The following is a 13,498-nucleotide window of genomic DNA, read 5'->3' as shown; positions in this document are numbered from 1 at the left end:
TGTTTGAATGTTGTCTCCGCAATTAGAATGTGAGCTCCTTGAGAGCAGAAGTTGTTGTTGCTGTGGTTTTGCTGTAGTTTGTATCCCTGACACTTAGCACAATGCTTCATAAATGTTTGTTGGCTGATTCCCAACAATAAATTTGACTGGTTTTCTTGACAATGCTAAAATTTTAACTCTACATTTACAAACTTGACATTGGTCTTTAACAAATTATTGCTATTTTAAGACATAACAGTATGTTGCAAAGTCCCATCAATAAAGAGCAAAGCCAGAGCAAATGAAACAGACCATTGCATTGCATTAACTCACCAAAATGCCCATCGTTGCTCAAATGGCTTCATGCTTGAAGGAGCACGTAGGCCCCCATAGGGACCTAATGTCAGTCCTTCCTTATGGTTCTGGAGAGGTATAATAATGGCAGAGTGGAAAGAGCCCTGGACTTGGTGAAGAAGAGAAGGCTTGAAGCTTAGCCAGACTCTCCCTAGCTGTGAGACTTTGCATAAGTTGGTCCCTTTCTCTGATGCTCAGTTCCCCCTCTGTAAGATGGTGATCCTAGTACACAACTGGCTTCTAGGATTTAGCTGGAGAAGAAGTCCTCTATGTGCATTAGGATATAAGTTTAAAACTGTGTGAGTTTGGGGATTTGTGCCCTATCAGTTGTCTCCCAACTCTTCTTGAAGAAAAGAGGCCGGTGGTTCTAGGCAAGGAATGAAACACCAGCTCTGGGTCAAATCCACCTCCTAATGCTCCCTTCCTCTACTGTGACTTTGGGCAAATCCCTTTAACCTCCCTGGACCCCAGTTTCCTTATCTGTAAACTGAGGGGATTGGACTAGGCCCCTTCATGTTCTCTGATCATAGAACTTAGAGATCATTTAGAGGATTTTTGTGAGAGAAGTGGAATTTGTGGAAATTGAAGGGCTATGTAATCACATGGGAGTCCATGTTATTGTTATTATTATTTTCACTGTGGGTCAGTGTTTGACATGGTAGTAACAGCTCTTTAAAAAAAAAGATTGCTTCTTATGTAGAAACTTTTTTAAGCTTCCTGTTTAAAAAAACCAAAAAACCGTCTTCACCTTAAGTAAAATCTTTTGAATTGAGCTGTATATTAAGTGGGGACCTAGGAGATTGGGGCCTGGGTCAATAATAACACTTGTGGGACATGAAACCTCCCCACTCCCTACTTACTCTTACCCAGGAGTGGGGAACCTGTAGCCTTGAGGCCACATGTGGCCTTCTAGATACTTAGGTGCAGCCTATGTGGCCTCAAGGCTGCAGGTTCCCCACCCCTGCTACCTCCTGCTAGCATTTTTAAGAAGGTAAAATCTGGTTAAAATTGATTGAGAGAGTTTTGCATTAATAGAACTTGGTACAGAAACATCTGGAATCTCCTGGAGGGTAGAAGTTAAGAGGGCAGAGGTAAGACAAAATGGTGCCACAAAAGAGTAACAAAGTGGCCTGAGAGTTAGGAGGGGAAGGTTTGGGTAGACACATCCATGGATGTATTTGGGGTGGGGGCATGGAACTGCATGAGAATGCTAATTGTATTGACTGGGAACACATTTTAACTGCTGCCCCTCTCTTGGAGTGGCCTCTCTTATTGGGTGGTTTCCAGAAATCTCAGCTGGAATGATTTCCCTGTTTGTTATGCCCTCTTTGCTTCTACATTATGAAAATGGAGCAGAGATTCACTTTCTCCCCTCTGTTTTGCCTGAAGAGAGTATTTCAATAGAAATGCAAGAGAAAGGTCTCTATGGTTTTAGGGTTTGCCTGTGGCTTCACCACAGTCAGGAGGGCAGCCCACTGAGACCAGAACTGAGTCCAGGAAATGCCTGTACCCTTCTACCCAGACCCTGAGCCTAGGATCATGTCTTCTTGTAAGGACAGGGAGGGGAAAGAAGGTGGTGGTGGTGGTGGTTGTGGTAATGGTTTGGCTTCATTTTGGAGGTTCGTATGGCAAGGTAACTGAAACTTTGGGGCTTTTCTGTTGTACCACTTGTCTCTGTGGTTACCTACTGTCATCTTGAATTATTAGTTTAATCAAACTACTAGCCAGGGTCAGACTGGCTATTCCTGGCCCCTGTAAAGGGCACAAGAAGGAAATTATGCACTGGTAGAATGGGACACGTAGAGTTAGATTCAGTAAATTTCTTTCCATAGGATCTTAGTATTATAGGATTTAGAGCTGGAAGGGACCCTATACATTATCCAATCAAACATCTCATTTTACAGCAGAGAAAAGTGAGCCTCAGAGAACTTAAATGATGTATCCAGTCTCTCTGCTCTTCTTCGAAGACATGGGAGATTCATGAGTATGGAACATTATATATAAGATCAGACTTTTTCAATGTATTGATGGATTTTGCTGATTTTTTTTTCTTTCCTTCCTCTTTTTTGCTAAAAAATATTCTTTGTCATAAGAAATGGTTCTTTAGGAGAGAAGAGAGGGAAATCTAGATGATATAGAGACAAAAAATATAAAAATCTGTTAATAAAAAAAAAAAACAAAAAAAGACTCTTCTAAAACATGAGGTAGGGCTGGCCCTGCCATTTCTTGCCTGCATTCTGTCACAATCTCCCTCTCTTAGTCTCTCCTCTGTCTAATCCATTCTATACACCTATGGTTCTAAAATTGTGGTGGTCCAGAGACCTGGGGTGGGGAGGTTCTCTAAGATCCTCTCAGGGGATCCAAAACTATTTTCATAATAATACTTAGATGTTTCAATTTCTAGTATGGAAAATACTAATTGAAATGACCCATATAAACAAAAGCTCTTTGGTGGAGTCCCCAATAATTTTTAAGAGTGTAAAGGGGTCCTGGGACCCAAGTTTGAGAACTAGTGCCCTACATACTTGCTAATTTGATAGTCTTAGATCCCGGGTCTGACGGTGTCATAAAGCCCAAATGGCTTCCAGTTGCCTTGAATATAAAATATAAAACCTCTTGAATTTCTTGAGAACACAGATGTAGACCTGAAAGGGACCCAAGAAGCCACCTAGTCCAGCTCTCTCATTTTACAGATGAGGAGATCGAGACCCATGGAAGTGAAGTCAATTACCCACAGTTAAACAGGCAGAAAGCTTTTAGAGAAGGGATTTGAACCCTGGTAATTTAGCTGCTCCAGCCTCCTATCCAGGTTGTTATACTTCACTCTCCTTTATGTATTCTATAATCTGAACTGGCCTGCTTGTTGTTCTCCATACCCAACATTCCTTTTCCTGTCCACATGTCTTTGCAAAGGCTATCCCCTGTCTTCCCTACCTGCCCTTGGTAGAACCTATAGATTTCTTTAAGGTCCAGCTCAAGTGCCCCTTCCTAGTTGAACCTTATTCTGTTACCAGTTGCTTGTACCCTTCCCTTTGGAAATCATTTAGTATTTACTTTGCATGTATTTTAATAGTAACAATGATAATAGCTGGCATTTACATAGCCCTTTGAAATTGCAGAACGTTATACACATGTTACGTTCTTTGATCCGTACAACTCTGTGAGGTAGGCGCTATTATTATCCCCATTTTACAGATGAAAAAACTGAACAGATAAAAACTAAGTGACTTGCTCAGGGTCATACAGCTATTATATGTCTGAGGCAGATTTGAAGTAAGGTAGGTCTTCCTGACCTGACCAGGCCCAGTGCTCTGTCCACTGAGCCCCGTATTGTCCTGTGGGTTAGATGCAGAAGATTCAAAGAAAAATGAACACAGTCTCTACTTTCATTTAGGGGAAAATAGCATGAATACAAGTAAATACAAAATGCCTACTTATTAGAAGAAGGTAAGTAAGGTCATATAGCTAATGAGTGGAAGAGCCAGGACTAAGCCCAAGCTTCCTGTTCTGCGTGGTAGTACGTATCCCATTGTGTCTGGCTGCCAAGGGACTCCTAATTGGCTTGATGGTCTGATTACAGTAGGTCTGCATATACTATGTAAGTGGAGGACAAGCATATTTTTATATAAGCCAGAATTCAGCCTCTACTTAGTTATTTCTAATAAATAAAACACATATTTAAAAATGCAGTTTTAGCCAAAATGCATAAATAAAAAAGAGTCATAACAAAAAAGAAAATCTTAAAGTTCTGTGATTCTGCTATAACTATTTAAATCTTTGAAAAGTTAGGATGATTTTTGACAGGACTCTGATTATGACATTGGCCATCAGCCAATCAACAAGCCCTTATTTGGTGCCTAGTATGTGCCAGGCGCTGTTCAAGGGGTCCTAGGGAAAGATATGTGGATTTTGGGGGTAGTCTCCTTTTAGGGGGAGCTTCCTGTCCTGTGATGTTTTTTATTTTTATAATAAAGCTCAGCAGAAGCTTAGCTCGCCCACCAGATAGATATGTTAAAAGTTCAGTGCAACACAGAGCCCAGCCCTCTTTAAATTGAGCCTGCCAACTGAAGAGAGAGGAATAGCTATGTTGTGTTTTTCTTAACGTGCTGTACTTTGGATCAAGAGGCCTGGGTTCAAATTCCAGCATTGAACCTTATTAGTTGGGACTCAAAGTGTATGGTGAGCAGCTAGGTACTATAGTGGATGGAGTGTTGGACCTGGAATCAGGAAGACTCCCCTTCCTGAGTTCAGATTTGGCCCCGGACACTAGCTGGGTGACCCTGGGCAAGTCACTTAACATTTTTTGCCTCAGTTAACTCAACTGTCAAATGAACTGGAGAAGGAAATGGCAAACCATTCTAGTATCTTTGCCAAGAAAACTCTAAATGGGGTCATGGAGAGTTGTATATGACTGAAATGACTGACAAAGACAAGGTGTATGACCCTACTTGATGACTTGATCAGAGCATAGTGCATTTGTACCCTCAGTGTCTAGCACAGTGCCTGGCACATGGTGGACATTTCATAAATGCCTATTGATTATGCCACTTCTTTCACATAGTGGTTGTGAAAAAGGGGCCCTGGGAACCTCAAAGGTCCTACTTTAAGTGCAAGTAGCTGTTATTTTTCAGGGTTGTTCAGAGTTGTTCAGTCATTTATTATCAGTTTAATTCTTTAATCCTATAACTTTTCTGCTCCTAATGTGCTTTTATGATGTTGGATATACTTTCAAAGCCATTTCCTTGTATAAATATGTTTATGTTTTTAGATAAGATTGCTTAAAATTCCACATCAAAAAGGAATAACAAAAAAAGACTTCAGAGAATCTTTGTCAATGTGGTCACTGCAGGTGTCGGCCTATCGGGGGAAAAGGAAGGGAGATTCCCAGTTTGTTACTGAGGTTGTTTTTTTTGGCAAGTTTCTTTGGGAAGGACAAGAGTACCAGCTTTCAAAAGTAGTAAACCTAGCTAAAAGAGTAACTCAGCGACTTGTTCCCACTATTTAATTTATATTAAATGCAGCTGTAGACCCTTCTCCTTGTGAAAATTAGAGATGGTTAAATATCTATATACAAAAATATGAGGCATACATAATGTTTCATATACAGAATCTCTGGACTCTGGCAATCTGGCTAATCCTTCGTATTCTTAGTACTTTGATGTTTGTATCTGCTGCCAGTGACTCTCCTTGGTCTGTGAGTTTCACTTGTGCAGTGACATCCTACATTTCTATCAGAAAATATACTCCTTTAGTGGAAGCTTCTCAACTAAATCTTGAGAAAAGTCTATGGTGATAGTATTGTAGATCTGGAGATTTAAGGGATCTTAGAGGCCAGTCTAATCTAATCCTCTCATCGTATTGAGGAAACTGAAGCCTACGGAGGTTAAGTGTCTTTTCCCTGGTCATACAAGTGGTAATTTTCAGGGATGGAATTTGAACCCAAGTCCTTGACTCCAGCGCCACGATATTCTCTATCATCATATAAACAAGTTATTTGCAACTATTAATACAGAATCCAAAGATGAGCGGCAGAAAAGGGTAGATGTGGGGAGAATGGCATCATGATGTCATGGAGAGAGTACTCTATGAGGAGTCAGAAGATTGGGTACAGGTTCTGGCTGTGCTATTTATTAGCTGTGTGAACTTGCTCTTGTTACTTCTTTGTAGGCTTTAGTTTCCTTATTTGTAATGTGGTGCGATTAGACCAAAGTGGCAGGCCCTTTCCTGGCTCTAGCATTCCATGACTTAGGCTCTAGAAAGGTATGCACTTATACACCCATTTAACCTTGAGGCAAAAGCACAGGCACTACCCCTTGTTTCCAACTGATGCTTTTTCTTTTTGATTGTCTGTCTTTAATTAATGATTATAGAAAAATATGGCACATGAATGAAAATTTGAATTAAAAAAGAAACAACCAGCAAGGATTTGAGAAAGTATCTTCTTGCCTCCTATTGTAGCGTATCAGTAACCTTGTTTGTTAGGATCAAGATGTCACTCTACTGGCCTAACAAAGGGCTTTTAAATGTCATTATTTAGAAATTTTTCATTACGTATTAATTTCCTGATCAAGGAAATTAATCAAGGACGATGTTTTGCAGATCGATTGAGGCTTTTGGTTCACACCGTTATTCTGAAAAGGAGAAGCTTATTCTCTGATGTGGCTTTGTGTCTCTATGCTGTATTAACCTTTTGCATTCAAAAAGCTCATCTCAGTCTGAATTGTCATTAAGACATTCATCAATCCTTAGATACCATATATATGCATTCAAGGGCAAGTTCTGTTACAACACATTTTCTTTGTTAATTGTGCATCGGAGTGGACAGAGCCAAGATGGCAGAATGGAGGCAGGAAATCACCTCAGTCTCCCAAATTCTCCTTCACACAATCTTAAAATAATGTGTCAAATAAAATCATGGAATGGCAGAACCAACCAAAGGTCAGGGTAAAACAATTTTCCTGTTTGGCTGCAGGAAAGGTCTGTCATACCTGGGGGTCAGCAAGAGTATAGTACAGACCAAGCTCCAGCAGTATCAGCAGCAGGCTTTGGAGGTGGCTACATTAATGGCATCAGCTTCTGGTGCTGTCAGCCCACAGAGGGTAAGGAGGTTGGACAACTGGTTGGGGACCCTTATTATAGGGGATCCTTCACTGTCACTGGGTTCAGGACCCTGTGGCATTCCCAGGGTGAAGAATAGTACTAAAACTTAGAGCAGAGAGGTATAGGGTCCCTGGTCAGAGTTCCAGGGTGGCCCACAAGGGAGTAGGGGTCCTGGTCTTAGTTGCAAGGCAAAAAGGAGCACTAGCACTTGTGACTGCAGGAGATCAGGGGACCTGATCACAGCTCCAAGTCCAATAGGAGTACCAGCACCTGTGGCTACAGGGGAACAAGGTTTCCTCTTAGGTAAAGACCAGAGTACAGGCCAGGAAAGCAGTGACCACATCTTTCCTTAGATCGTAGCATCTTGGAAGCAGTGAAGACTTACAGACCCTCAGAACTAGCTCTAAAAACAGCAAAAAAAAACCCTGAAACTTGGGACAGTGCCCCTTCCACCCTGGGAGCAAGCCCAAATTTCACATAAAGTTAAAAGTCAAGAAATAAGCTGAAAAACAAGGAAACAACAACAGCAGTAACAAAGAACCTGACCATAAAAATTTTCTGTGGTGACAGGGAAGATCAAGATGCAAACTCACAAGATAGTAATGTCAAAACAGCTACAATCAAAGCCTCAAAGGGAAAAAATATGAATTAGACATAAGCACATCAAAAATTCCTGGAAGAGCTAAAAAAGGATTTTTAAAATCAAAGAAGTAGAGGAAAAATTGAGAAAAGAAATGAGAGTTATGCAAGAAATTTATGGAAAGAGTTAGCAGCTTAGTAAAAGAGGTACAAAAAATGACACTAAAGAAAATAGCACCTTACAAAGCACAATTGGCCAAATGGTATAAAGGGTACAAAAATTCACTGAAAAAAAAGAACTTCTTAAAAAGTAGAATTGGCCAGATGGAAAAAGAACTTACTGAAGAAAATAATTCCTTAAAAATTAGAATTGGGCATGTGGAAGCTAATGACTCCATGAGACATCAAGAAACAATAAAACAATGTAAAATATAGAAAAAAAGTATGAAATATCTCATCAGAAAAACAACTGACCTAGAAAATAGATCTTGGAGAGATAGTTTGAGAATTATTGGACTATCGGAAAGCCATGATAAAAAAAAGAAGCCTAGACATTTTATTCCAAGAAAATGTAAGAGAAAACTGCTGTGATATCCTAGAATCAGAGGGTAAAATAGAAATTGAAAGAATCCACCAATCATATCCTAAAAGAGATCTCTTTCAAAAGAAAACCCCTAGGAATATTATAACCAATTTCCCCAGGCCAAAGTAAAAATATTGCAGGCAGTCAAATAACACAAGATTCAGCAGCTTCCACTTTAAAGGAGTAAAGGGCTTGGGATATGATATTCCACAAGGCAAAGGAGCTAGAATTACAACCAAGAATTACCTACTCAGCAAAATGGAGTATAATTCTTTAGGGAGAAAAAGAAATATTTAATGAAATCAAGGACTTTCAAGCATTCCTAATAAAAAAATTAGAGCTGAATAGAAATTTTGGCTTTCAAATGCAAGATGCATATAAAGGTAAACATGACAGAAAAATCAAAAGATTCAATAAGGTTAAATTGTTTACATTCTATATGGGAAGATGATACTTTATAACTCCTAAGAACTTAATCATTTTTAGGGCAGTTAGAAGGAATATATGCAAACAGAGGGCACAGGTATGAGTTGACAATGTTGGGATGATTTAAAAAAAATAAAATGAAGGGGTGAGAAAGAGGAATGCACTGTGAGAAAAAGGAAGGGAGAGGTAGAATGGAGAAAATTATCTCACATAAAAGAAAATGAAGGAATTAGCATAGGCAATGAGAAAACAAAACTATCATTCTTTGCAGATCATATGATATACCTAGAGAATCCTAGAAAATCATCTAAAAAACTAGTTGATATAATTAGCAGCTTCAGTTAAGTGGCAGGATATAAAATAAATCCACATAAATCATCAGCATTTCTATAGATTACTAACAAAACCCAGCAGCAAGAGATAGAGAAATTCCATTTAAAATAACTGCAGATAATATAAAATACTTGGGCTCCCAAGATAAACCCAGGAACTATATGAACACAATTACAAAATACTTTTCACAGAAATAAAGCCAAATCTAAGAACAGTCGGAAAAATATTAATTGCTCATGGGTAGACCGAGCCAATATAAATAAAATGACAGTTCTACCTTAATTTACTTATTCAGTATCATACCAATCAAACTACCAAGAAATTATTTTATAGAGCTAGAAAAAAATAAAATTTATCTGGAAGAATAAAAGCACAAGAATATCAAGGAAATCAATGAAAACTATGTGAAGGAACATGCCCTAGCAGTTCCAGATCTTAAACTGTATCACACAGCAGTAATCATCAAAACAATCTAGTACTGACTAATAAATAGAGTGGTGGATCGGTGGAATGGAATAAGTACATTGTACACTGTAGGAAACAACTATAGTGATCTTGTGTTTGATAAATGCTAAAATCCAGACAGACTTTGGGGACAAGAAATCACTATTTGATGAAAATTGCTGGAAAAGGGAAGGTACTTTGACAGAAACTAGACATCGACCATCATCTCACAACTTTTACTAAGATAAGGTCAAAATGGGTACATGATTTAGAAAGAGTGATATCGTAAGCAAATTAGGGGAGCATGTGTTTTTTACCTGTCAGATTTTTATTTAAAGGAAGAGTTTAGTACCAAACAAGATGTGGAGAGCATTATAGGATGTAAAATAGATCATTTTGACTATATTAAACTAAAAAGTTTCTTCACAAACCCAGTGCTACCAAGATTATAAGAAAAGCAGGAAACAGGGAAAAAATTTTACAGCTAGTTTTTCTGATAAAGGCCTCTTTTTTCAAATATATGGAGAACTGAGTCAAATTTATACGAATATGAGTCATTCTTCAACTGACAGTTAAATGATATAAGAGGCAGTTATTGGAAGAAGATATCAAAGCTATAGTCATATGAAAAAAATGCTTTAAATGACTATTGATTAGAGAAATGCAAATTAAAATAACTCTGAGGTTCTACTTCACACCTATCAGATTGGCTAATATGACAGAAAAAGAAAATGGCAAATGCTGGATGGGATATGGAAAAATTGGAACGCTGATGCACTGTTGGTAGAGTTGTGAATTGATCCAACCATTTTGGAGAGCAATTTGGAGCTAAGCCCAAAGAGCTATTAAAACTGCATACTCATTGACTGAGCAATACTACTACTAGGTCTGTATCCCAAAGACCTTTTTTTAAAAAAGGAAAAAGATCTACATGTACAAAAATATTTATAGTAGCTCTTTTTGTGGTGACAAAGAAATGAAAATCAAGGGGATGTCCATCATTTGGGGAATGACTGGACACGTTATGTGGTATATGATTGTGATGGAATACTATTATGCTATAAAAAATGATGAGCAGGATGCTTTCAGAAAAACCTGGGAAGACTTATATGAACTGATGAAGTGAGCAATCCAGGAGAACAACTGTACACAGTAACATCAATATTGTGTAAGGATCAAGTATGAATGACTTAGCTGTTTACAGGAGTACCGTGATCTAAGACAATTCTGAAAGATTTATGAAGAAATATGCTGTCCACCTCTAGAGAAAGAACTGATGTAGTCTGAATGTAGATTGAAGTATCCTTTTTTTACTTTATTTTTTCTTGTTTTTTTGTCTGCATTTTCTTTTGCAACATGGCTAATAAGGAAACATATTTTGCATGACTGCACATATATAATCTATATCAAATTGCTTGCTTTCTCAAGAAGGGGGAGAGAGGACTTAGAACTTAAAATTTTTGAAAAATTAATGTTAAAATTTTTTCACATGTAATTGAGAAAAAAATTTTTAAAAATAACTCCCTCCAAAAAAAAGGAAAAAAAATTATGTACTAGGAATAGTGCCTGCATTTTCTGCGCTGACCTAATTATGCCTTTAAAACCGAAGATCCTATGAATGCATGGGATTAGAGATAGCTGCTAGGATGATGGGGCTCATCTTGAGTAAATTTCAATAAAGTTATGTTGAAATACCATTATTTTATTTGAAAGAACGTAACAATTGTATAGAAATACTAGGATGCATTTTTGCTATCTTTGTTAATGAGGGATACTTCTATTTTAATCTTGCATTCTAAAGTCTGCCTTTTAAGTAAGGAAATTGAACAGAAGGAGAAAAACAAGGAAATGCAAAAATGGCCCCATTTCACCTCCTGTTTAACACCTGGCCTGCAACGGTACAGATCAGATGCTTACAAATGGAAGCACTGGCCCCCTGAGTCAGTTCAATAGCTTATAATATGCTGAGTAGGATAAAATCAAGATTGAATTTTAATAACTTGTGCCATGGCTACTGAATACCCTTTTTGTTCATTTTTTTAATGAAATGGGGTGTTGTCATAGCAACATATTAAAAAGCATTACCTGTGCCTTCCAGCAAATGGTTCTGACTCACTTTAGAAAGTGGTACGTAGTACAGTGAAAACCTGTACGTTACACACCATGCATAAGGTCGTTTCATATAGAGAAGTTATTTATAAACCTCCCTTTCCTTAGTGCTTCCTGGAAAGGATTTGGAGATAAATCCACTTTTTCCTGTTCCCACCATGCTGCAGAAAGTCTTCTTTTCAAGGTCAGTAATGACCTCCTAATTGTCAAATCATTGGAATAATAGGATTTAAAGGGATTAGCCATCCTCAGCAACTACCAACAGACTGCAAGGTGAGGCAAGGGCAAGGTGAGCCAGCCAGCTGAAACAGCAAGGCACTATGCATGAGAGACAGGAGTCTGTGTGAGCCAAGCAAGTCAGGCCACTATCACCACCATGACTATGATCTCGCAGCAGGTTCTGATAGAGACAGCTCAAGACATTCGGAAATAGCAGTACCCTCAAACCATTCAGACCTGCTTCCTGATCAGCTCCCACAGCCATCATTGAGAGGAGAAATTATTGTGAAGAAGGGATCTGCCTTCCTCATCACCAACAGCAACAACTGCTGACCAGCTGCCGCCAATAAACAGAAAGGCACTGTAGCCCTGGGAGTAGCAGCCACTCCTTCTGTGGAGAAGGGGCCAGCCATCACCACATAACCAGCTGCCTCACACAGACCTCTGTAGGAGATTTTAACCCAGGCCCTCTGATTCCCAATCTAGTATTCTTTGTACTATCCCTATGCCTTCGCTGACCACTTGACCCTGCTCATTCTTCTGGACCTGTCTGCAGTATTTGATATAGTTGATTTCAGAGTTAGAGGACTTTTGTTTGAATGCCGTACCTACCTGTGTGACCTTAGGTCGGTAAACCTCTTTGGGTCTCACTTTCCTCATGTGTAAAAGGAAGGAGTTGGCCTGGTGATCTTGAAGGTTACTTCCAGCTCCTAAACTGTTGATCTTAGGATCTGATGAGTCTTTGTTGTCACCTCTTCTTCTTTCCATCCCCCGAGTGGGGCTTCTTCTTTGGCCTTCCCTCTTTCTGCCCTTTTCTTTGGTGTTCTTGTCCATTCTTGTGGCTTCAGTGATTCCCCTCTATTTATACACCTCCCAGATCAGTTATCTCTGGCTTCCCTGATCTTCAGAGCTGCACTTTACAACTGCCAGCTTTTTATCTTCACCTGGTTGTTCTGTCATTTCTTTAATTGGAACATGTTCAAAACAAATTCTTATCTTACCCTCTGAAGCTTGTCCTTTTTCCTAATGCCTATATTTCCATTAACAGTAATACTGTTCTCACTGTCTATCAGGCTTGAAACCTTGGCATCATTTATGACTCTTCCTCATCCTTTTATCCTTAAGTTGTCAAATTCTTTTACATTCACATCTGCATTTTCTCACATCTAGTTCCCTTTCCCCCTACTTCACAGCTGCCACCCTAGTTTAGTCCTTCATGTCTTCTCACCTACACTCTTTTAATTGTTATAATCTCTTTTCCTTGTCTCCACCCATCATACCATTTCCAAAGTAATCTTCTTAATACACTACTGTGGTCATATCACCATTGCTCTAAAATCATCCTTGGATCTCCATTACTAACAGAATAAAGAATAGCTTCCTAATTTTGGCATTCAAGGGTCACTACAGTTTGTCTCCAACCTATTTTTCTGACCTCATTTTATGGAATTATCCTCTTGTAGCCAAACTATACTGCTGACTTTTTCCAAAGTCACCTTCTGCCCCTCCCCCTCCTTTTCCATTTACACATTATAATCCTTCATGCCTGTAGCAAATTTCTTCTCCCCTACCCCTGATCTTTCCTGTTGAATCCCTTCTCTGCCTTCAAGGCCCAAATCTGATACCACCTCCTCTTTGACAACTTCACTGAACTCCCCAGGTAGAAGTAATGTCACCCTTGAATTTTGCATGCCATTATTTTTCCTAGTTAATAGTAATTCACTCACAGATATTTATGAACTTAATGCATACTAAACAGTAATGGTTTTCTAACTTGTATTATAGTTATTTGTGTATATTTTTTACCCCCCCTTCCATTCTTATTCCTAAGACCACATATTCCTTGAAGGCAGGAACTCTTATTAATTTTTG

At 38.8% G+C, this 13,498-nt stretch overlaps 1 protein-coding gene across 3 annotated transcripts in view; it reads left to right on the top strand.

Moving 5' to 3' along the window:
* Positions 1–13,498, top strand: part of TIAM2 (TIAM Rac1 associated GEF 2) — a 167,885-nt gene that overhangs the window by 108,848 nt on the left and 45,539 nt on the right. The gene's annotated exons all lie outside the window — the stretch shown is intronic.

This window comes from Trichosurus vulpecula, chromosome 7 (assembly GCF_011100635.1).
Source record: "Trichosurus vulpecula isolate mTriVul1 chromosome 7, mTriVul1.pri, whole genome shotgun sequence".
NCBI classification, from domain to species: domain Eukaryota; kingdom Metazoa; phylum Chordata; class Mammalia; order Diprotodontia; family Phalangeridae; genus Trichosurus; species Trichosurus vulpecula.
This window is presented reverse-complemented; position numbering and strand designations above follow the sequence as displayed.